This window comes from Cherax quadricarinatus, chromosome 87 (genome assembly GCF_038502225.1).
Source record: "Cherax quadricarinatus isolate ZL_2023a chromosome 87, ASM3850222v1, whole genome shotgun sequence".
NCBI classification, from domain to species: Eukaryota; Metazoa; Arthropoda; class Malacostraca; order Decapoda; family Parastacidae; genus Cherax; species Cherax quadricarinatus.
Window position 1 is genome coordinate 18,128,364 of NC_091378.1, and position 23,327 is coordinate 18,151,690.

A 23,327-nucleotide genomic window follows, 5' to 3' on the forward strand; every position below is an offset into this window, starting at 1 on the left:
TCTGTACCCCTGTCATCCAGTACAACCTTTCTCTGTACCCCTGTCATCCTGGACAACCTTTCTCTGTACCTCTGTCATCCTGGACAACCTTTCTCTGTACCCCTGTCATCCAGGACAACCTTTCTCTGTACCTCTGTCATCCAGGACAACCTTTCTCTGTACCTCTGTCATCCTGGACAACCTTTCTCTGTACCTCTGTCAGGACAACCTTTATCTTTACCCCTGTCATCCAGGACAACCTTTCTCTGTACCTCTGTCATCCAGGACAACCTTTCTCTGTACCTCTGTCATCCAGGACAACCTTTCTCTGTACCTCTGTCATCCAGGACAACCTTTCTCTGTACCCCTGTCATCCAGGACAACCTTTCTCTGTACCTCTGTCATCCTGGACAACCTTTCTCTGTACCTCTGTCATCCTGGACAACCTTTCTCTGTACCTCTGTCATCCTGGACAACCTTTCTCTGTACCTCTGTCATCCTGGACAACCTTTCTCTGTACCCCTGTCATCCAGGACAACCTTTCTCTGTACCCCTGTCATCCAGGACAACCTTTCTCTGTACCTCTGTCATCCAGGACATTATCCCTCCCTATAGTCTGTGGAGACTTCCTTTCTGCCTTGTGTGGTTAACTGACTGTTAAGTGCAATACAGTAGACGCTCAATGGAGCTTAGGTGCCACCGCTGCGCGTGATAAATAACACATCATCAGCTCTGGGACTGAGTCCCATTAAGCTCTAACACCAGCACCATTGTCCTAATAGTAGGTCCCTACTTAACCTTACACAAGATTATGAATTGAAACTGACTTAACATGCATCAGGTCTACTCTACCAGGGACTCAACCTGGTACTTAAAGATGTCAGCACAAGACACACTAACTTCTCTTTTGCCAAATTATGAGCGGTTGTCGAATCTGAATGTCACCGGTTCTCTGTAAGTGACAATCAGGTAGCACTCATGATGGCAACGCTCACTCCTCTGATTTTGGACTCCAGCTTAGGTCCAGAGATCAAACTAAATCACGCCCATCCTTGACTGTTGGAGCACACTTCTGATAAGAGGTTGGGGTGGATTAGGACTCTGACCCCCGTGTGGGCCCCTTCAGGACACCTGGCCTGTGTCCTACAGTGTGTCAGGTTCGAGACTGACTGCCCGGGGTAATACTGGTAATAAGGAGACCTAGTTAAGTACTCTTGACACCTGAGAATAAAATAAGAGTTTGCTCTGATTTTTAACCCAGGATGACCTGAGAAAGGCAGTGCGTTATCAAGGGTCTGGCTGTCTTATTTCCACTGGGGTCGTCATTCTTGTCCCCCAGGATGTAACCCGCACCAGTCGACTAACACCCAGGTACCTACTTGCTTGCTAGGTGAACGGGACAACAGGTGTCAGGAAACACGTCCAATGTTTCCACTCTTACCTACCTGGAGGCTACCTGGAAGGTATTCCGGGGATCAACTTCCCCGTGGCCCGGTCCATGACCAGACCTCCTGGTGGATCAGAGCCTGATCAACGAGGCTGTTACTGCTTGCCGCATGTAGTCAAACATACGAACCACAGCCCGGCTGATCAGGCACTGACTTTACGTATCTGTCCAGCTCCCTCTTGAAGACAACCAGGGGCCTATTGGTAATTCCCCTTATGGCTGGTGGGAGGCTGTTGAACAGTCTTGGGCCCCGGACACTTATGATGTTTTCTCTTAGTGTACTAATGGCGCCCCTACTTTTCATTGTGGGTATGTTGAATCGCCTGCCAAGTCTTTTGCTTTCGTAGGGAGTGATTTCTGTGTGCAGATGAGAGACCAGTCCCTCCAGGATCTTCCAGGTGTAGATTATGATGTAAATCTCTCGTCTGCGCTCCAGTGAATACAAACCAAGTGCTTCCAAACGTTCCCAGGTGTTTGATGGAATTTATACGTGCAATAAAGGTTCTCAGTATATTCTCTAGATCTGCAATTTCACCTGCCTTGAATGGAGATGCTAATGTATAGCAGTATTTCAGCCTAGAGAGAACAAGTGATTTAAAAAGGATCATCATTGGCTTGGTATCTCTTGTCTTGAATGTTCTCATTATCCATTCTATAAGTTTCCTCGCAGATGTGATAGTGGCATTGTTGTGATCCTTGACGGTGAGAGACCTAGATATTACCATTCTCAGGTCCTTCACATTACTTTTCCTCTCCATTGTGTATGTAGATTTTGTAGTATACTCAGTCCTAGTTATTATTTCCTCCAGTTTTCCATAACGGAGTAGTTGGAACTTGTCCTTATTGAACATCATATTGTTCTCCGTTGCCCATTGGAAAACTTTGTGTATATCTTCTTTGAGATTTACCGTGTCCTTAATGGATGACACTCTCATGCAGGTCCTAGTATAGTTTGCAGAGGATGACACGGTGCTATTGTTTACATCTTTGTCTGTCTGGTATGAGGATAAGGAACAGAATGTGAGCGAGCTTTGTGAAAGAGTTTTTCACTGTGGCAGCCTCCGACTTTGTTTACCACTACTCTTTGTTTTCAGTTGGTTAGAAAGCTGAAAATCCATCTGCCCAATACTAAAACTACATTCTATTTATCTTCCAGTGCATCCAAGACCATATCATAGTGATCCAGTAGTTGCAAGAGGCAGGATCAACCTGCTCTGAACTCATGTTGCCCTGGATTGTGCATATGTTGGGAATCCAAGCGATTTGCAACCATACTTCTTAGAACTCTGTCAAATATGTTTATGAAGTGGGACGTTAGAGCTATTGGTCTGTAGTTCTTAGGTGTTGCTTCCACCTTTATGAAGTGGGGCTATATCCGTTGTTTTTAGTAACTGGTATTTCATCCATGTGTATGCTTCCTCTCCATAGTATACTTAAGATATGCTAAAAATGCTTCTTCCAGTTTTTAATGAACACGAGGCGAGTCTGGGCCTGGGGCTGAGTGTATGGGCATGTTGTCAATGGCTTTTTCAAAGTCTAGTGGAGTTAGGGTTATGAAGTTTGGCATAAATTTAAAACATGGGGTTTGAGGCTTATTCATGAAAAAAATAATTTTGATTGTCGATCTTTAGATTGGTTAATGGCTCGCTGAACACGGAGTCGTACTGAGACTTCAGTATCTCACTTATTTCTTTGTTGTCATCTGTGTAAGTTCCGTCTTGTCTGAGCAAGGGGCTCTATACTAGATGTTCTTGCCTTGTTTTTGGCACTAAAAAGAAATATTTTGAATTTCTTTCGATTTCACTAATTGCTTTTAGCTCTTCCTGTCTCTCCTGGATCCTGTGTAAATAATTTCAACTTTCCTGGTCAGTGCTTCCTTCCGTGTTTCAGATAATCTAGACCTCCTTCCGTCCAACCCCTGATGCACAGCACATCCTATTTCCCTGTAACCCTTATTACACAGCACATCCTTACTTGTACTCTCTTCCACGAAACTTCTCCTTTATCCTTACACCACCTTGCATCTAGCTTATCCTCCTTCCCTGTATCCAGTTGTCACATCCTCATTCCCTGTATCTAGTTGTTCAGCACATCCTCTTCCCCCTGAGGCTTGACACTTCGCACTTTCTCCTTCCTTGTACCATTTCTCCCAGCACATCCTCACTGCCTGCACTGTCACCTAACACTCCCTCCTTCCCTGTGCTTCATACACCCAACACTCCCTCCTTCCCTGTGCTTCATACACCCAACACTCCTTCCCAGTGCTTCATGTACCCAACACTCCCTCCTTCCCTGTGATTCATGCACCCAACACTCCCTCCTTCCCTGTGCTTCATGCACCCAACACTCCCTCCTTCCCAGTGCTTCATGCACCCAACACTCCCTCCTTCCCTGTGCTTCATACACCCAACACTCCTTCCCTGTGCTTCATGCATCCAACACTCCCTCCTTCCCTGTGCTTCATGCACCCAACACTCCCTCCTTCCCTGTGCTTCATGCACCCAACACTCCCTCCTTCCCTGTGATTCATGCACCCAACACTCCCTCCTTCCCTGTGCTTCATGCATCCAACACTCCCTCCTTCCCTGTGCTTCATACACCCAACACTCCCTCCTTCCCTGTGCTTCATGCACCCAACACTCCCTCCTTCCCTGTGCTTCATGCACCCAACACTCCCTCCTTCCCTGTGCTTCATGCACCCAACACTCCCTCCTTCCCTGTGATTCATGAACCCAACACTCCCTCCTTCCCTGTGCTTCATACACCCAACACTCCCTCCTTCCCTGTGCTTCATGCACCCAACACTCCCTCCTTCCCTGTGCTTCATGCACCCAACACTCCCTCCTTCCCTGTGCTTCATGCACCCAACACTCCCTCCTTCCCTGTGCTTCATACATCCAACACTCCCTCCTTCCCTGTGCTTCATGCATCCAACACTCCCTCCTTCCCTGTGCTTCATACATCCAACACTCCCCCCTTCCCTGTGCTTCATGCACCCAACACTCCCTCCTTCCCTGTGCTTCATGCATCCAACACTCCCTCCTTCCCTGTGCTTCATACACCCAACACTCCCTCCTTCCCTGTGCTTCATGCATCCAACACTCCCTCCTTCCCTGTGCTTCATACACCCAACACTCCCTCCTTCTCTGTGCTTCATGCACCCAACACTCCCTCCTTCCCTGTGCTTCATACACCCAACACTCCCTCCTTCTCTGTGCTTCATGCATCCAACACTCCCCCCTTCCCTGTGCTTCATGCATCCAACACTCCCTCCTTCTCTGTGCTTCATGCATCCAACACTCCCTCCTTCCCTGTGCTTCATGCATCCAACACTCCCTCCTTCCCTGTGCTTCATGCATCCAACACTCCCTCCTTCCCTGTGCTTCATACACCCAACACTCCCTCCTTCTCTGTGCTTCATGCATCCAACACTCCCCCCTTCCCTGTGCTTCATGCACCCAACACTCCCTCCTTCCCTGTGCTTCATGCATCCAACACTCCCTCCTTCCCTGTGCTTCATACACCCAACACTCCCTCCTTCCCTGTGCTTCATGCATCCAACACTCCCTCCTTCCCTGTGCTTCATACACCCAACACTCCCTCCTTCTCTGTGCTTCATGCACCCAACACTCCTTCCCTGTGCTTCATACACCCAACACTCCTTCCCTGTGCTTCATACACCCAACACTCCCTCCTTCTCTGTGCTTCATGCATCCAACACTCCCCCCTTCCCTGTGCTTCATGCATCCAACACTCCCTCCTTCTCTGTGCTTCATGCATCCAACACACCCTCCTTCCCTGTGCTTCATGCATCCAACACTCCCTCCTTCCCTGTGCTTCATACATCCAACACTCCCTCCTTCCCTGTGCTTCATGCATCCAACACTCCCTCCTTCCCTGTGCTTCATGCATCCAACACTCCCTCCTTCCCTGTGCTTCATGCACCCAACACTCCCTCCTTCCCTGTGCTTCATGCATCCAACACTCCCTCCTTCCCTGTGCTTCATGCATCCAACACTCCCTCCTTCCCTGTGCTTCATGCATCCAACACTCCCTCCTTCCCTGTGCTTCATGCACCCAACACTCCCTCCTTCCCTGTGCTTCATGCACCCAACACTCCCTCCTTCCCTGTGCTTCATGCATCCAACACTCCCTCCTTCCCTGTGCTTCATGCATCCAACACTCCCTCCTTCCCTGTGCTTCATGCATCCAACACTCCGTCCTTCCCTGTGCTTCATGCATCCAACACTCCCTCCTTCCCTGTGCTTCATGCATCCAACACTCCCTCCTTCCCTGTGCTTCATGCACCCAACACTCCCTCCTTCCACTCCCTCCTTCCCTGTGCTTCATGCACCCAACACTCCCTCCTTCACGGTGCTTCATGCACCCAACACTCCCTCCTTCTCTGTGCTTCATGCATCCAACACTCCCTCCTTCCCTGTGCTTCATGCATCCAACACTCCGTCCTTCCCTGTGCTTCATGCATCCAACACTACCTCCTTCCCTGTGCTTCATGCACCCAACACTCTCCCTGCACCCAACACTTCCTTCTCTGTGCTTCATGCATCCAACACTCCCTCCTTCCCTGTGCTTCATGCATCCAACACTCCCTCCTTCCCTGTGCTTCATGCATCCACTACCTCCTTCCCTGTGCTTCATCCAACACTCCCTCCTTCCCTGTGCTTCATGCACCCAACACTCCCTCCTTCCCTGTGCTTCATGCATCCAACACTGTGCTTCATGCACCCAACACTCCCTCCTTCTCTGTGCTTCATGCACCCAACACTCCCTCCTTCCTGTGCTTCATGCATCCAACACTCCCTCCTTCCCTGTGCTTCATTCACTCCCTCCTTCCCTGTGCTTCATGCATCCAACACTCCCTCCTTCCCTGTGCTTCATGCACCCAACACTCCCTCCTTCCCTGTGCTTCATGCACCCAACACTCCCTCCTTCTCTGTGCTTCATCCTCCCTCTTTCTCTGTGCTTCATGCACCCAACACTCCCTCCTTCCCTGTGCTTCATGCATCCAACACTCCCTCCTTCCCTGTGCTTCATGCATCCAACACTCCCTCCTTCTCTGTGCTTCATGCACCCAACACTCCCTCCTTCTCTGTGCTTCATGCACCCAACACTCCCTCCTTCCCTGTGCTTCATGCATCCAACACTCCCTCCTTCCCTGTGCTTCATGCACCCAACACTCCCTCCTTCCCTGTGCTTCATGCACCCAACACTCCCTCCTTCCCTGTGCTTCATGCACCCAACACTCCCTCCTTCCCTGTGCTTCATGCATCCAACACTCCCTCCTTCCCTGTGCTTCATGCACCCAACACTCCCTCCTTCCCTGTGCTTCATGCACCCAACACTCCCTCCTTCCCTGTGCTTCATGCACCCAACACTCCCTCCTTCCCTGTGCTTCATGCACCCAACACTCCCTCCTTCCCTGTGCTTCATGCATCCAACACTCCCTCCTTCCCTGTGCTTCATGCATCCAACACTCCCTCCTTCCCTGTGCTTCATGCACCCAACACTCCCTCCTTCCCTGTGCTTCATGCACCCAACACTCCCTCCTTCCCTGTGCTTCATGCACCCAACACTCCCTCCTTCCCTGTGCTTCATGCATCCAACACTCCCTCCTTCCCTGTGCTTCATGCATCCAACACTCCCTCCTTCCCTGTGCTTCATGCATCCAACACTCCCTCCTTCCCTGTGCTTCATGCATCCAACACTCCCTCCTTCCCTGTGCTTCATGCATCCAACACTCCCTGCTTCCCTGTGCTTCATGCATCCAACACTCCCTCCTTCCATGTGCTTCATGCATCCAACACTCCCTGCTTCCCTGTGCTTCATGCATCCAACACTCCCTCTTTCCCTGTGCTTCATGCATCCAACACTCCCTCCTTCCCTGTGCTTCATACACCCAACACTCCCTCCTTCCCTGTGCTTCATACACCCAACACTCCCTCCTTCCCTGTGCTTCATACACCCAACACTCCCTCCTTCCCTGTGCTTCATGCACCCAACACTCCCTCCTTCCCTGTGCTTCATGCACCCAACACTCCCTCCTTCCCTGTGCTTCATGCACCCAACACTCCCTCCTTCCCTGTGCTTCATGCATCCAACACTCCCTCCTTCCCTGTGCTTCATGCACTCCCTCCTTCTCTGTGCTTCATGCATCCAACACTCCCTCCTTCCCTGTGCTTCATGCACCCAACACTCCCTCCTTCCCTGTGCTTCATGCATCCAACACTCCCTCCTTCCCTGTGCTTCATGCACCCAACACTCCCTCCTTCCCTGTGCTTCATGCACCCAACACTCCCTCCTTCCCTGTGCTTCATGCATCCAACACTCCCTCCTTCCCTGTGCTTCATGCATCCAACACTCCCTCCTTCCCTGTGCTTCATGCATCCAACATCCAACACTCCCTCCTTCCCTGTGCTTCATGCATCCAACACTCCCTCCTTCCCTGTGCTTCATGCACCCAACACTCCCTCCTTCCCTGTGCTTCATGCACCCAACACTCCCTCCTTCTCTGTGCTTCATGCATCCAACACTCCCTCCTTCCCTGTGCTTCATGCATCCAACACTCCCTCCTTCCCTGTGCTTCATGCATCCAACACTCCCTCCTTCCCTGTGCTTCATGCACCCAACACTCCCTCCTTCCCTGTGCTTCATGCATCCAACACTCCCTCCTTCCCTGTGCTTCATACACCCAACACTCCCTCCTTCCCTGTGCTTCATGCATCCAACACTCCCTCCTTCCCTGTGCTTCATGCATCCAACACTCCCTCCTTCCCTGTGCTTCATGCATCCAACACTCCCTCCTTCCCTGTGCTTCATGCACCCAACACTCCCTCCTTCCCTGTGCTTCATGCATCCAACACTCCGTCGTTCCCTGTGCTTCATGCTTCATGCACCCAACACTCCCTCCTTCCCTGTGCTTCATGCTTCATGCATCCAACACTCCCCCCTTCCCTGTGCTTCATGCATCCAACACTTCCCTGTGCTTCATGCATCCAACACTCCCTCCTTCCCTGTGCTTCATGCATCCAACACTCCGTCGTTCCCTGTGCTTCATGCACCCAACACTCCCTCCTTCCCTGTGCTTCATGCACCCAACACTCCCTCCTTCCCTGTGCTTCATGCACCCAACACTCCCTCCTTCCCTGTGCTTCATGCACACCCAACACTCCCTCCTTCCCTGTGATTCATGCATCCAACACTCCCTGTGCCATGCATCCAACACTCCCTCCCCTGTGCTTCATGCACCCAACACTCCCTCCTTCCCTGTGCTTCATGCATCCAACACTCCCCCCTTCCCTGTGCTTCATGCATCCAACACTCCCTCCTTCCTGTGCTTCATGCAGCCAACACTCCCTCCTTCCCTGTGCTTCATGCATCCAACACTCCCTCACTTCCTTCCCTGTGCTTCATTCACTCCCTCCTTCCCTGTGCTTCATGTACCCAACACTCCCTCCTTCCCTGTGCTTCATGCACCCAACACTCCCTCCTTCCCTGTGCTTCATCCAACACTCCCTCCTTCCCTGTGCTTCATGCATCCAACACTCCCTCCTTCCCTGTGCTTCATGCAACCAACACTCCCTCCTTCCCTGTGCTTCATGCACCCAACACTCCCTCCTTCCCTGTGCTTCATGCATCCAACACTCCCTCCTTCCCTGTGCTTCATGCATCCAACACTCCCTCCTTCCTTCTGTGCTTCATGCATGCATCCAACACGCCCTCCGGCCCTGGGCCTCATGCATCCAACACTCCCTCCTTCCCTGTGCTTCATGCACCCAACACTCCCTCCTTCCCTGTGCTTCATGCACCCAACACTCCCTCCTTCCCTGTGCTTCATGCACCCAACACTCCCTCCTTCCCTGTGTTTCATGCATGCCCAACACTCCCTCCTTCCCTGTGCATCCAACACTCCCTCCTTCCCTGTGCTTCATGCATCCAACACTCCCTCCTTCCCTGTGCTTCATGCACCCAACACTCCCTCCTTCCCTGTGCTTCATGCACCCAACACTCCCTCCTTCTCTGTGCTTCATGCACCCAACACTCCCTCCTTCTCTGTGCTTCATGCACCCAACACTCCCTCCTTCCCTGTGCTTCATGCACCCAACACTCCCTCCTTCTCTGTGCTTCATGCACCCAACACTCCCTCCTTCCCTGTGCTTCATGCATCCAACACTCCCTCCTTCCCTGTGCTTCATGCACCCAACACTCCCTCCTTCCCTGTGCTTCATGCATCCAACACTCCCTCCTTCCCTGTGCTTCATGCATCCAACACTCCCTCCTTCCCTGTGCTTCATGCACCCAACACTCTGTGCTTCATCCTTCCCCTGTGCTTCATGCACCCAACACTCCCTCCTTCCCTGTGCTTCATGCACCCAACACTCCCTCCTTCCCTGTGCTTCATGCACCCAACACTCCCTCCTTCCCTGTGCTTCATGCACCCAACACTCCCTCCTTCCCTGTGCTTCATGCACCCAACACTCCCTCCTTCCCTGTGCTTCACTCCCTCCTTCCCTGTGCACTCCCTCCTTCCCTGTGCTTCATGCATCCAACACTCCCTCCTTCCCTGTGCTTCATGCATCCAACACTCCCTCCTTCCCTGTGCTTCATGCACCCAACACTCCCTCCTTCCCTGTGCTTCATGCACCCAACACTCCCTCCTTCCCTGTGCTTCATGCATCCAACACTCCCTCCTTCCCTGTGCTTCATGCACCCAACACTCCCTCCTTCCCTGTTGCACCCAACACTCCCTCCTTCCCTGTGCTTCATGCATCCAACACTCCCTCCTTCCCTGTGCTTCATGCACCCAACACTCCCTCCTTCCCTGTGCTTCATGCACCCAACACTCCCTCCTTCCCTGTGCTTCATGCATCCAACACTCCCTCCTTCCCTGTGCTTCATGCATCCAACACTCCCTCCTTCCCTGTCCCTCCTTCCCTGTGCTTCATGCACCCAACACTCCCTCCTTCCCTGTGCATCCAACACTCCCTGCTTCCCTGTGCTTCATGCATCCAACACTCCCTCCTTCCCTGTGCTTCATGCATCCAACACTCCCTCCTTCCCTGTGCTTCATGCATCCAACACTCCCTCCTTCCCTGTGCTTCATGCACCCAACACTCCCTCCTTCCCTGTGCTTCATGCATCCAACACTCCCTCCTTCCCTGTGCTTCATGCATCCAACACTCCCTCCTTCCCTGTGCTTCATGCATCCAACACTCCCTCCTTCCCTGTGCTTCATGCATCCAACACTCCCTCCTTCCCTGTGCTTCATGCATCCAACACTCCCTCCTTCCCTGTGCTTCATTCATGCTTCATGCATCCAACACTCCCTCCTTCCCTGTGCTTCATGCATGCATCCAACACTCCCTCCTTCCCTGTGCTTCATGCATCCAACACTCCCTCCTTCCCTGTGCTTCATGCATCCAACACTCCCTCCTTCCCTGTGCTTCATGCATCCAACACTCCCTCCTTCCCTGTGCTTCATGCATCCAACACTCCCTCCTTCCCTGTGCTTCATGCATCCAACACTCCCTCCTTCCCTGTGCTTCATGCACCCAACACTCCCTCCTTCCCTGTGCTTCATGCACCCAACACTCCCTCCTTCCCTGTGCTTCATGCACCCAACACTCCCTCCTTCCCTGTGCTTCATGCACCCAACACTCCCTCCTTCCCTGTGCTTCATGCACCCAACACTCCCTCCTTCCCTGTGCTTCATGCATCCAACACTCCCTCCTTCCCTGTGCTTCATGCATCCAACACTCCCTCCTTCCCTGTGCTTCATGCACCCAACACTCCCTCCTTCCCTGTGCTTCATGCACCCAACACTCCCTCCTTCCCTGTGCTTCATGCATCCAACACTCCCTCCTTCCCTGTGCTTCATGCATCCAACACTCCCTCCTTCCCTGTGCTTCATGCATCCAACACTCCCTCCTTCCCTGTGCTTCATGCATCCAACACTCCCTCCTTCCCTGTGCTTCATGCACCCAACACTCCCTCCTTCCCTGTGCTTCATGCATCCAACACTCCCTCCTTCCCTGTGCTTCATGCATCCAACACTCCCTCCTTCCCTGTGCTTCATGCTTCATGCACCCAACACTCCCTCCTTCCCTGTGCTTCATGCTTCATGCACCCAACACTCCCTCCTTCCCTGTGCTTCATACACCCAACACTCCCTCCTTCCCTGTGCTTCATGCACCCAACACTCCCTCCTTCCCTGTGCTTCATGCACCCAACACTCCCTCCTTCCCTGTGCTTCATGCACCCAACACTCCCTCCTTCTCTGTGCTTCATGCACCCAACACTCCCTCCTTCCCTGTGCTTCATGCACCCAACACTCCCTCCTTCCCTGTGCTTCATGCACCCAACACTCCCTCCTTCCCTGTGCTTCATGCACCCAACACTCCCTCCTTCCCTGTGCTTCATGCACCCAACACTCCCTCCTTCCCTGTGCTTCATGCACCCAACACTCCCTCCTTCCCTGTGCTTCATACACCCAACACTCCCTCCTTCCCTGTGCTTCATACACCCAACACTCCCTCCTTCCCTGTGCTTCATCACTCCCTCCTTCCCTGTGCTTCATGCACCCAACACTCCCTCCTTCCCTGTGCATGCATTCATGCTTCATGCATCCAACACTCCCTCCTTCCCCTTCACACTCCCTCCTTCCCTGTGCTTCATGCACCCAACACTCCCTCCTTCCCTGTGCTTCATGCACCCAACACTTCCCTGTGCTTCATGCACCCAACACTCCCTCCTTCCCTGTGCTTCATGCACCCAACACTCCCTCCTTCCCTGTGCTTCATGCACCCAACACTCCCTCCTTCCCTGTGCTTCATGCACCCAACACTCCCTCCTTCCCTGTGCTTCATGCACCCAACACTCCCTCCTTCCCTGTGCTTCATGCACCCAACACTCCCTCCTTCCCTGTGCTTCATGCACCCAACACTCCCTCCTTCCCTGTGCTTCATGCACCCAACACTCCCTCCTTCCCTGTGCTTCATGCACCCAACACTCCCTCCTTCCCTGTGCTTCATGCATGCACCCAACACTCCCTCCTTCCCTGTGCTTCATGCACCCAACACTCCCTCCTTCCCTGTGCTTCATGCACCCAACACTCCCTCCTTCCCTGTGCTTCATGCACCCAACACTCCCTCCTTCCCTGTGCTTCATGCACCCAACACTCCCTCCTTCCCTGTGCTTCATGCACCCAACACTCCCTCCTTCCCTGTGCTTCATGCACCCAACACTCCCTCCTTCCCTGTGCTTCATGCACCCAACACTCCCTCCTTCCCTGTGCTTCATGCACCCAACACTCCCTCCTTCCCTGTGCTTCATGCACCCAACACTCCCTCCTTCCCTGTGCTTCATGCACCCAACACTCCCTCCTTCCCTGTGCTTCATCCTTCTCTGTGCTTCATGCACCCAACACTCCCTCCTTCCCTGTGCTTCATGCACCCAACACTTCCCTGTGCTTCATGCACCCAACACTCCCTCCTTCCCTGTGCTTCATGCACCCAACACTCCCTCCTTCCCTGTGCTTCATCACTCCCTCCTTCCCTGTGCTTCATGCCCAACACTCCCTCCTTCCCTGTGCTTCATGCACCCAACACTCCCTCCTTCCCTGTGCTTCATGCACCCAACACTCCCTCCTTCCCTGTGCTTCATGCATCCAACACTCCCTCCTTCCCTGTGCTTCATGCACCCAACACTCCCTCCTTCCCTGTGCTTCATGCACCCAACACTCCCTCCTTCCCTGTGCTTCATGCACCCAACACTCCCTCCTTCCCTGTGCTTCATGCACCCAACACTCCCTCCTTCCCTGTGCTTCATGCACCCAACACTCCCTCCTTCCCTGTGCTTCATGCACCCAACACTCCCTCCTTCTCTGTGCTTCATGCACCCAACACTCCCTCCTTCCCTGTGCTTCATGCACCCAACACTCCCTCCTTCCCTGTGCTTCATGCATCCAACACTCCCTCCTTCCCTGTGCTTCATGCACCCAACACTCCCTCCTTCCCTGTGCTTCATGCACCCAACACTCCCTCCTTCCCTGTGCTTCATGCACCCAACACTCCCTCCTTCCCTGTGCTTCATGCACCCAACACTCCCTCCTTCCCTGTGCTTCATGCATCCAACACTCCCTCCTTCCCTGTGCTTCATGCATGCACCCAACACTCCCTCCTTCCCTGTGCTTCATGCATCCAACACTCCCTCCTTCCCTGTGCTTCATGCACCCAACACTCCCTCCTTCCCTGTGCTTCATGCACCCAACACTCCCTCCTTCCCTGTGCTTCATGCACCCAACACTCCCTCCTTCCCTGTGCTTCATGCACCCAACACTCCCTCCTTCCCTGTGCTTCATGCACCCAACACTCCCTCCTTCCCTGTGCTTCATGCACCCAACACTCCCTCCTTCCCTGTGCTTCATGCACCCAACACTCCCTCCTTCCCTGTGCTTCATGCATCCAACACTCCCTCCTTCCCTGTGCTTCATGCACCCAACACTCCCTCCTTCCCTGTGCTTCATGCATCCAACACTCCCTCCTTCCCTGTGCTTCATGCACCCAACACTCCCTCCTTCCCTGTGCTTCATGCACCCAACACTCCCTCCTTCCCTGTGCTTCATGCACCCAACACTCCCTCCTTCCCTGTGCTTCATGCACCCAACACTCCCTCCTTCCCTGTGCTTCATGTACCCAACACTACCTCCTTCCCTGTGCTTCATGCACCCAACAAACAGACTCAGTCGTTCTGTCAACAATTCACGATCTCCAGATTCCCCTCATGGATATTCCTTCCTCGTACAATGTTTCACTGATCTCCCAACACCTCCACAACCGTTGCCAACATTACTGAACCGCAAAGTGTTTTCTCTCAAAACTACATTTAAGTTTCCGGCCAACTTCTTCCCACTGCTGTTATGTTTGGGTGCCTTCACTCTACGGTTTACGTTTCGGACACACCTGACTCAGGGACACCACAAGGCGAAATGTTTGACACCGCTCTGCGTGGACTCTCAGGTCGCTCTCTCGGTCCACCACATCTTAACAGATTATGTTGAACAACGAGCTCACAGCATATTTCACTAATTCTGACATCACTCCAAAACATTAACTAACATCTTCACTGAAAGTCCAACCTCTGACGCAGACTGAGGTTGCTGTCTACCACCCTACTACCACAGGAAGGTAGTACCTCCCTGGGTGGTTGCTGTCTACCAACCTGCTACCACAGGATGGTAGTACCTCCCTGGGTAGTTGTTGTCTACCACCCTACTACCACAGGATGGTAGTACCTCCCTGGGTGGTTGTCTACCAGCCTATTACCACAGGACGGCAGTACCTCCCTGGGTGGTTGCTGTCTACCAGCCTATTACCACAGGACGGTAGTACCTCCCTGGGTGGTTGTTGTCTACCACCCTACTACCACAGGATGGTAGTACCTCCCTGGGTGGTTGTTGTCTACCACCCTACTACCACAGGATGGTAGTACCTCCCTGGGCGGTTGTTGTCTACCACCCTACTATCACAGGATGGTAGTACCTCCCTGGGTGGTTGTTGTCTACCACCCTACTACCACAGGATGGTAGTACCTCCCTGGGTGGTTGCTGTCTACCACCCTACTACCACAGGAAGGTAGTACCTCCCTGGGTGGTTGCTGTCTACCAACCTGCTACCACAGGAAGGTAGTACCTCCCTGGGTGGTTGTTGTCTACCACCCTACTTCCACAGGAAGGTAGTACCTCCCTGGGTGGTTGCTGTCTACCACCCTACTACCACAGGAAGGTAGTACCTCCCTGGGTGGTTGCTGTCTACCAACCTGCTACCACAGGATGGTAGTACCTCCCTGGGTGGTTGTTGTCTACCACCCTACTACCACAGGATGGTAGTACCTCCCTGGGTGGTTGCTGTCTACCAGCCTATTACCACAGGACGGCAGTACCTCCCTGGGTGGTTGCTGTCTACCAGCCTATTACCACAGGATGGTAGTACCTCCCTGGGTGGTTGTTGTCTACCGCCCTACTACCACAGGATGGTAGTACCTCCCTGGGTGGTTGTTGTCTACCGCCCTACTACCACAGGATGGTAGTACCTCCCTGGGTGGTTGTTGTCTACCGGCCTACTACCACAGGATGGTAGTACCTCCCTGGGTGGTTGGTGTCTACCGGCCTATTACCACAGGACGGTAGTACCTCCCTGGGTGGTTGCTGTCTACCAGCCTATTACCACAGGACGGTAGTACCTCCCTGGGTGGTTGTTGTCTACCACCCTACTACCACAGGATGGTAATACCTCCCTGGGTGGTTGCTGTCTACCACCCTACTACCACAGGAAGGTAGTACCTCCCTGGGTGGTTGTCTACCACCCTACTACCACAGGATGGTAGTACCTCCCTGGGTGGTTGTTGTCTACCACCCTACTACCACAGGATGGTAGTACCTCCCTGGGTGGTTGCTGTGTACCAGCCTATTACCATAGGACGGTAGTACCTCCCTGGGTGGTTGCTGTCTACCAGCCTATTACCACAGGACGGTAGTACCTCCCTGGGTGGTTGCTGTCTACCAGCCTATTACCACAGGACGGCAGTACCTCCCTGGGTGGTTGCTGTCTACCAACCTACTACCACAGGATGGTAGTACCTCCCTGGGTGGTTGCTGTCTACCATCCTACTACCACAGGAAGGTTGTATCTCCCTGGGTGGTTGCTGTCTACCATCCTACTACCACAGGAAGGTAGTACTTCCCTGGGTGGTTGCTGTCTACCAACCTGCTACCACAGGATGGTAGTACCTCCCTGGGTGGTTGCTGTCTACCATCCTACAACCACAGGAAGGTAGTACCTCCCTGGGTGGTTGCTGTCTACCATCCTACTACCACAGGAAGGTAGTACCTTCCTGAGTGGTTGCTGTCTACCAACCTACTACCACGGAACGGTAGTACCTCCCTGGGTGGTTGTTGTCTACCATCCTACTACCACAGGACGGTAGTACCTCCCTGGGTGGTTGCTGTCTACCATCCTACTACCACAGGACGGTAGTTCCTCCCTGGGTGGTTGCTGTCTACCAACCTACTACCACAGGACGGTAGTACCTCCCTGGGTGGTTGCTGTCTACCAACCTACTACCACCGAACGGTAGTACCTCCCTGGGTGGTTGCTGTCTACCAACCTACTACCACAGGATGGTACTACCTCCCTGGGTGGTTGTTGTCTACCAACCTACTACTAAAGGACGGTAGTGCCTCCCTGGGTGGTTGCTGTCTACCAACCTACTACCACAGGACTGTAGTACCTCCCTGGGTGGTTGCTGTCTACCATCCTTCTACCACAGGACGGTAGTACCTCCCTGGGTGGTTGCTGTCTACCACCCTACTACCACCGAACGGTAGTACCTCCCTGGGTGGTTGCTGTCTACCAGCCTACTACCACAGGACTGTAGTACCTCCCTGGGTGGTTGCTGTCTACCACCCTACTACCACCGAACGGTAGTACCTCCCTGGGTGGTTGCTGTCTACCAACCTACTACCACCGAACGGTAGTACCTCCCTGGGTGGTTGCTGTCTACCAGCCTACTACCACAGGACTGTAGTACCTCCCTGGGTGGTTGCTGTCTACCAGCCTACTACCACAGGACTGTAGTACCTCCCTGATTGGTTGTTGTCTACCAACGTATTACCTACTCCGATCTATTGTAATGAAGCCATTAACGGTAATTAAAAAAAACGGCAACAGAAATCAGAAGTGGCTATGGGCTACGTTGGTTAGTAAAGCTGACATGAGATGATAGCGGGAAGTTAGAAATTAGTGAATTGTGGGTAGCCTTAGAAGAGAGACGTTCATCAGGAGCAGGTGAAGGTAAGGGAGGTCAGTCGGTATTCATTGGAGGTTTTGTCTCCACAGTTGAAGTCGATATGGCCTCAATAATTTCTGAAGACAGGAAGCTTGACGCATGAGGTAGAAGAGGTAGATGGAGCAGAGGGAAGAGACATTGGCAGCTGGAAAACTTGAAGGAAGAGTAATGGAGAGAGTGCAGCTGTCCCCTGGGTAAAAGGAATCTGGGTGGAAATAGGAAAAAAAAGTTTGTGTCTGGGGGCGAATAAATGTATCAAATGTCACAGACGCAGGAAGCAATGAGAAAGACAGAGGTACAGAAAGTTGATCACGGAGCAACAAGAGGATAGAAGGTAGTTTTGGGCCTTTAAGGTTTTAAAGAAATAGACGAGGACCAGACTGGGAGAGGATTTATGGGTTAACAAATATGGGAAATGGAAGAAGACGAAGTAGGAAGAATGGGAGAAGGGTATGAGGTGGTATCGTCAGCGGTGAGGACTTCATAAGCGCTGGGCAGAAGGTTGACTCTGGAGGAGACTCGAACAGGGACCTGAGGGCTCCAAGATTGCCTGTAATAGGAGAGCTTTCTAAGTCTTTCTTGGAAAGTAAATTGAGTCACTGTCATAGCGCATAGAAGATCTTCCCTTTCCTCGAGACAACGGATTTAGCGTTCTCTCAAGAAAACCCGACATCAGCAGTAGTATGTATAATGAGCTTCTACTCAAGGCGAAGAGGGAAGGAGGGCGACAGGCTGTAAGACGGATTGTTATGATCTGCTGCTGCACCGCAGACCTAGCATTCTGCCGGTGATCAATACTTTGCCAAGTGGCCAGAGCGCCAGCAATGTCCTCATTGTTAAGGAGTACGGAACAATTTCCGCACTTGTAAGCGCTGTCCTGTTATACAAACTGAGGCCGGAAGCTCCTGGCTGGGAGAATATAAGTTACTACTTTGGTGACTGAGAAGTTCTGGAGGTCAAGTTATTCTTGAATGTTCGAGCCACACTGCGTAAATTCCTGTTGACAATATAATGCAGGATAAAGACAATACCAGAGACAGAACTGAGAAACAAATGTGTGTATATTGTGACCGGGGTGTCATCAACAGATTGGAGGAGGAAAAGCTTGTCAGCTGAGCTTAGCATCCTTTACACCAACACTCTGCAGACCACTCTGAAGGCCATCTTACTAATGCCATGTCCAGCCAGGGGTTCAGCAGTAGTGTCAGAATCCTCAATGACGGGTCGAAGTCGCTAATCCGCCCTGATGACTTGCGAATATCTCGACAATGGACTGACCGTCGTTGGAGAAACATCGCCGAAGAACATTAGTTTTAACATAACTAGAGAATGATTCTTTTAAGCGTTGAGTCAAAAATACCCAAAAAAATTTTTGTTATTAGATGATTCTAGAGAATTTTAGATTAAAAAGAATTGGAAAGCAAAATTGTGAAATGTTAAAAGCTTCCGTTTTTATAGTTTTTTTTTTATTCTCAATGAAAGTTAAAAAATTAATACCAGTTCAGGGATATTTTAAGCTACACTGTAGCGACCAGTGAAGAGGCGGGGCCAGGAGCTGAGTCTCGACTCCTGCAACCACAATTGAGTACTGTTTCTCTATGATTTTCTTGCATAACTACAGAAACATAGTACTGCCACTCACGCAACACTACTGTCACTCACGCAACACTACTGTCACTCACGCAACACTACTGTCACTCACGCAACACTACTGTCACTCACGCAACACTACTGTCACTCACGCAACACTACTGTCACTCACGCAACACTACTGTCACTCACGCAACACTACTGCCACTCACGCAACACTACTGCCACTCACGCAACACTACTGCCACTCACGCAACACTACTGCCACTCACGCAACACTACTGTCACTCACGCAACACTACTGCCACTCACGCAACACTACTGTCACTCACGCAACACTACTGTCACTCACGCAACACTACTGTCACTCACGCAACACTACTGCAACACTACTGTCACTCACGCAACACTAACTCACGCAACACTACTGTCACTCACGCAACACTACTGTCACTCACGCAACACTACTGCCACTCACGCAACACTACTGTCACTCACGCAACACTACTGTCACTCACGCAACACTACTCACGCAACACTACTGTCACCACTCACGCAACACTACTGCAACACTACTGTCACTCACGCAACACTACTACTCACTCTCGCAACACTACACTCACGCAACACTACTGTCACTCACGCAACACTACTGTCACTCACGCAACACTACTACTGCAACACTACTGTCACTCACGCAACACTACTGCAACACTACTGTCACTCACGCAACACTACTGCCACTCACGCAACACTACTGTCACTCACGCAACACTACTGCCACTCACGCAACACTACTGTCACTCACGCAACACTACTGTCACTCACGCAACACTACTGCCACTCACGCAACACTACTGTCACTCACGCAACACTACTGTCACTCACGCAACACTACTGTCACTCACGCAACACTACTGTCACTCACGCAACACTACTGTCACTCACGCAACACTACTGTCACTCACGCAACACTACTGCCACTCACGCAACACTACTGTCACTCACGCAACACTACTGCCACTCACGTAACACTGTCACTCACACAACACTACTGTCACTCACGCAACACTACTGTCACTCACGCAACACTACTGCCACTCACGCAACACTACTGTCACTCACGCAACACTACTGCCACTCACGCAACACTACTGTCACTCACGCAACACTGTCACTCACACAACACTACTGTCACTCACGCAACACTACTGTCACTCACGCAACATTACTGCCACTCACGCAACACTACTGCCACTCACGTAACACTGTCACTCACACAACACTACTGTCACTCACGCAACACTACTGCCACTCACGTAACACTGTCACTCACGCAACACTACTGTCACTCACGCAACATTACTGCCACTCACGTAACACTGTCACTCACACAACACTACTGTCACTCACGCAACACTACTGCCACTCACGCAACACTACTGTCACTCACGCAACATTACTGCCACTCACGCAACACTACTGCCACTCACGTAACACTGTCACTCACACAACACTACTGTCACTCACGCAACACTACTGCCACTCACGCAACACTACTGCCACTCACGTAACACTGTCACTCACACAACACTACTGTCACTCACGCAACACTACTGTCACTCACGCAACACTACTGCCACTCACGCAACACTACTGTCACTCACGCAACACTACTGCCACTCACGTAACACTGTCACTCACACAACACTACTGTCACTCACGCAACACTACTGTCACTCACGCAACACTACTGCCACTCACGCAACACTACTGCCACTCACGCAACACTACTGTCACTCACGCAACACTACTGTCACTCACGCAACACTACTGTCACTCACACAACACTACTGTCACTCACGCAACACTACTGCCACTCACGCAACACTACTGCCACTCACGCAACACTACTGTCACTCACGCAACACTACTGTCACTCACGCAACACTACTGCCACTCACGCAACACTACTGCCACTCACGTAACACTACTGCAACACTACTGCCACTCACGTAACACTACTGTCACTCACACAACACTACTGTCACTGTCACTCACGCAACACTACTGTCACTCACGCAACACTACTGTCACTCTGTCACTCACACAACACTACTGTCACTCACGCAACACTACTACTGCAACACTACTGCCACTCACACTCACACACTACTGTCACTCACGCAACTACTGTCACTCTACTCACTCACAACACTACTGTCACTCACACACTACTGTCACTCACGCAACACTACTGTCACTCACGCAACACTACTGTCACTCACACAACACTACTGTCACACAACACTACTGTCACTCACGCAACACTACTCACACAATACTGTCACGCAACACACACTCACGTAACACTGTCACTCACACAACACTACTGTCACCCAACACTACTGTCACACAATACTGTCACTCGCACAATACTGTCACACAATACTGTCACTCACACAATACTGTCACACAATACTGTCACTCACACAATACTGTCACACAATACTGTCACTCACACAATACTGTCACACAATACTGTCACTCACACAATACTGTCACTCACACAATACTGTCACACAATACTGTCACTCACACAATACTGTCACACAATACTGTCACTCACACAATACTGTCACTCACACAATACTGTCACTCACACTAGTGATTACATCAACCTTATAAATCTTACAACGTGAAGTATCACTGACAGCCCGCAGTGCCACCTCAGGGCCACCACAGTGCCACCGCAGTGTCACCACAGTGCCACCACAGTGCCACCACAGTGCCACCGCAGTGTCACCACAGTGCCACCACAGTGCCACCACAGTGCCACCACAGTGCCACCGCAGTGCCACCACAGTGCCACCGCAGTGACACCACAGTGCCACCGCAGTGCCACCACAGTGCCACCACAGTGCCTCCACAGTGCCATCGCAGTGCTTCCACAGTGCCACCACAGTGCCACCACAGTGTCACCACAGTACCATAGTGTCACCATAGTTTTACCACAGTGGCACCACAGTTTTACCACAGTGGCACCACAGTGTCACCACAGTGTCACCACAGTGGCACCACAGTATCACCACAGTGGCACCACAGTGTCACCACAGTGTCACCACAGTGGCACCACAGTGTCACTTATACCTCACACAGTATCACTCAGGCCACACTTAAGTGTTATTGGTAACACTACAATAGTACTCACTGGACACAACACTACAGTGGTACTCACTGGACACAACACTACAATAGTACTCACTGGACACAACACTACAATAGTACTCACTGGACACAACACTACAATAGTACTCACTGGACACAACACTACAATAGTACTCACTGGACACAACACTACAATAGTACTCACTGGACACAACACTACAATAGTACTCACTGGACACAACACTACAATAGTACTCACTGGACACAACACTACAATAGTACTCACTGGACACAACACTACAATAGTACTCACTGGACACAACACTACAATAGTACTCACTGGACACAACACTACAATAGTACTCACTGGACACAACACTACAATAGTACTCACTGGACACAACACTACAATAGTACTCACTGGACACAACACTACAATAGTACTCACTGGACACAACACTACAATAGTACTCACTGGACACAACACTACAATAGTACTCACTGGACACAACACTACAATAGTACTCACTGGACACAACACTACAATAGTACTCACTGGACACAACACTACAATAGTACTCACTGGACACAACACTACAATAGTACTCACTGGACACAACACTACAATAGTACTCACTGGACACAACACTACAATAGTACTCACTGGACACAACACTACAATAGTACTCACTGGACACAACACTACAATAGTACTCACTGGACACAACACTACAATAGTACTCACTGGACACAACACTACAATAGTACTCACTGGACACAACACTACAGTGGTACTCACTGGACACAACACTACAATAGTACTCACTGGACACAACACTACAATAGTACTCACTGGACACAACACTACAATAGTACCCACTGGACACAACACTACAATAGTACTCACTGGACACAACACTACAATAGTACCCACTGGACACAACACTACAATAGTACTCACTGGACACAACACTACAATAGTACTCACTGGTACAATAGTACTCACTGGACACAACACTACAATAGTACCCACTGGACACAACACTACAATAGTACTCACTGGACACAACACTACAATAGTACCCACTGGACACAACACTACAATAGTACTCACTGGACACAACACTACAGTGGTACTCACTGGACACAACACTACAATAGTACTCACTGGACACAACACTACAGTGGTACTCACTGGACACAACACTACAGTGGTACTCACTGGACACAACACTACAGTGGTACTCACTGGACACAACACTACAATAGTACTCACTGGACA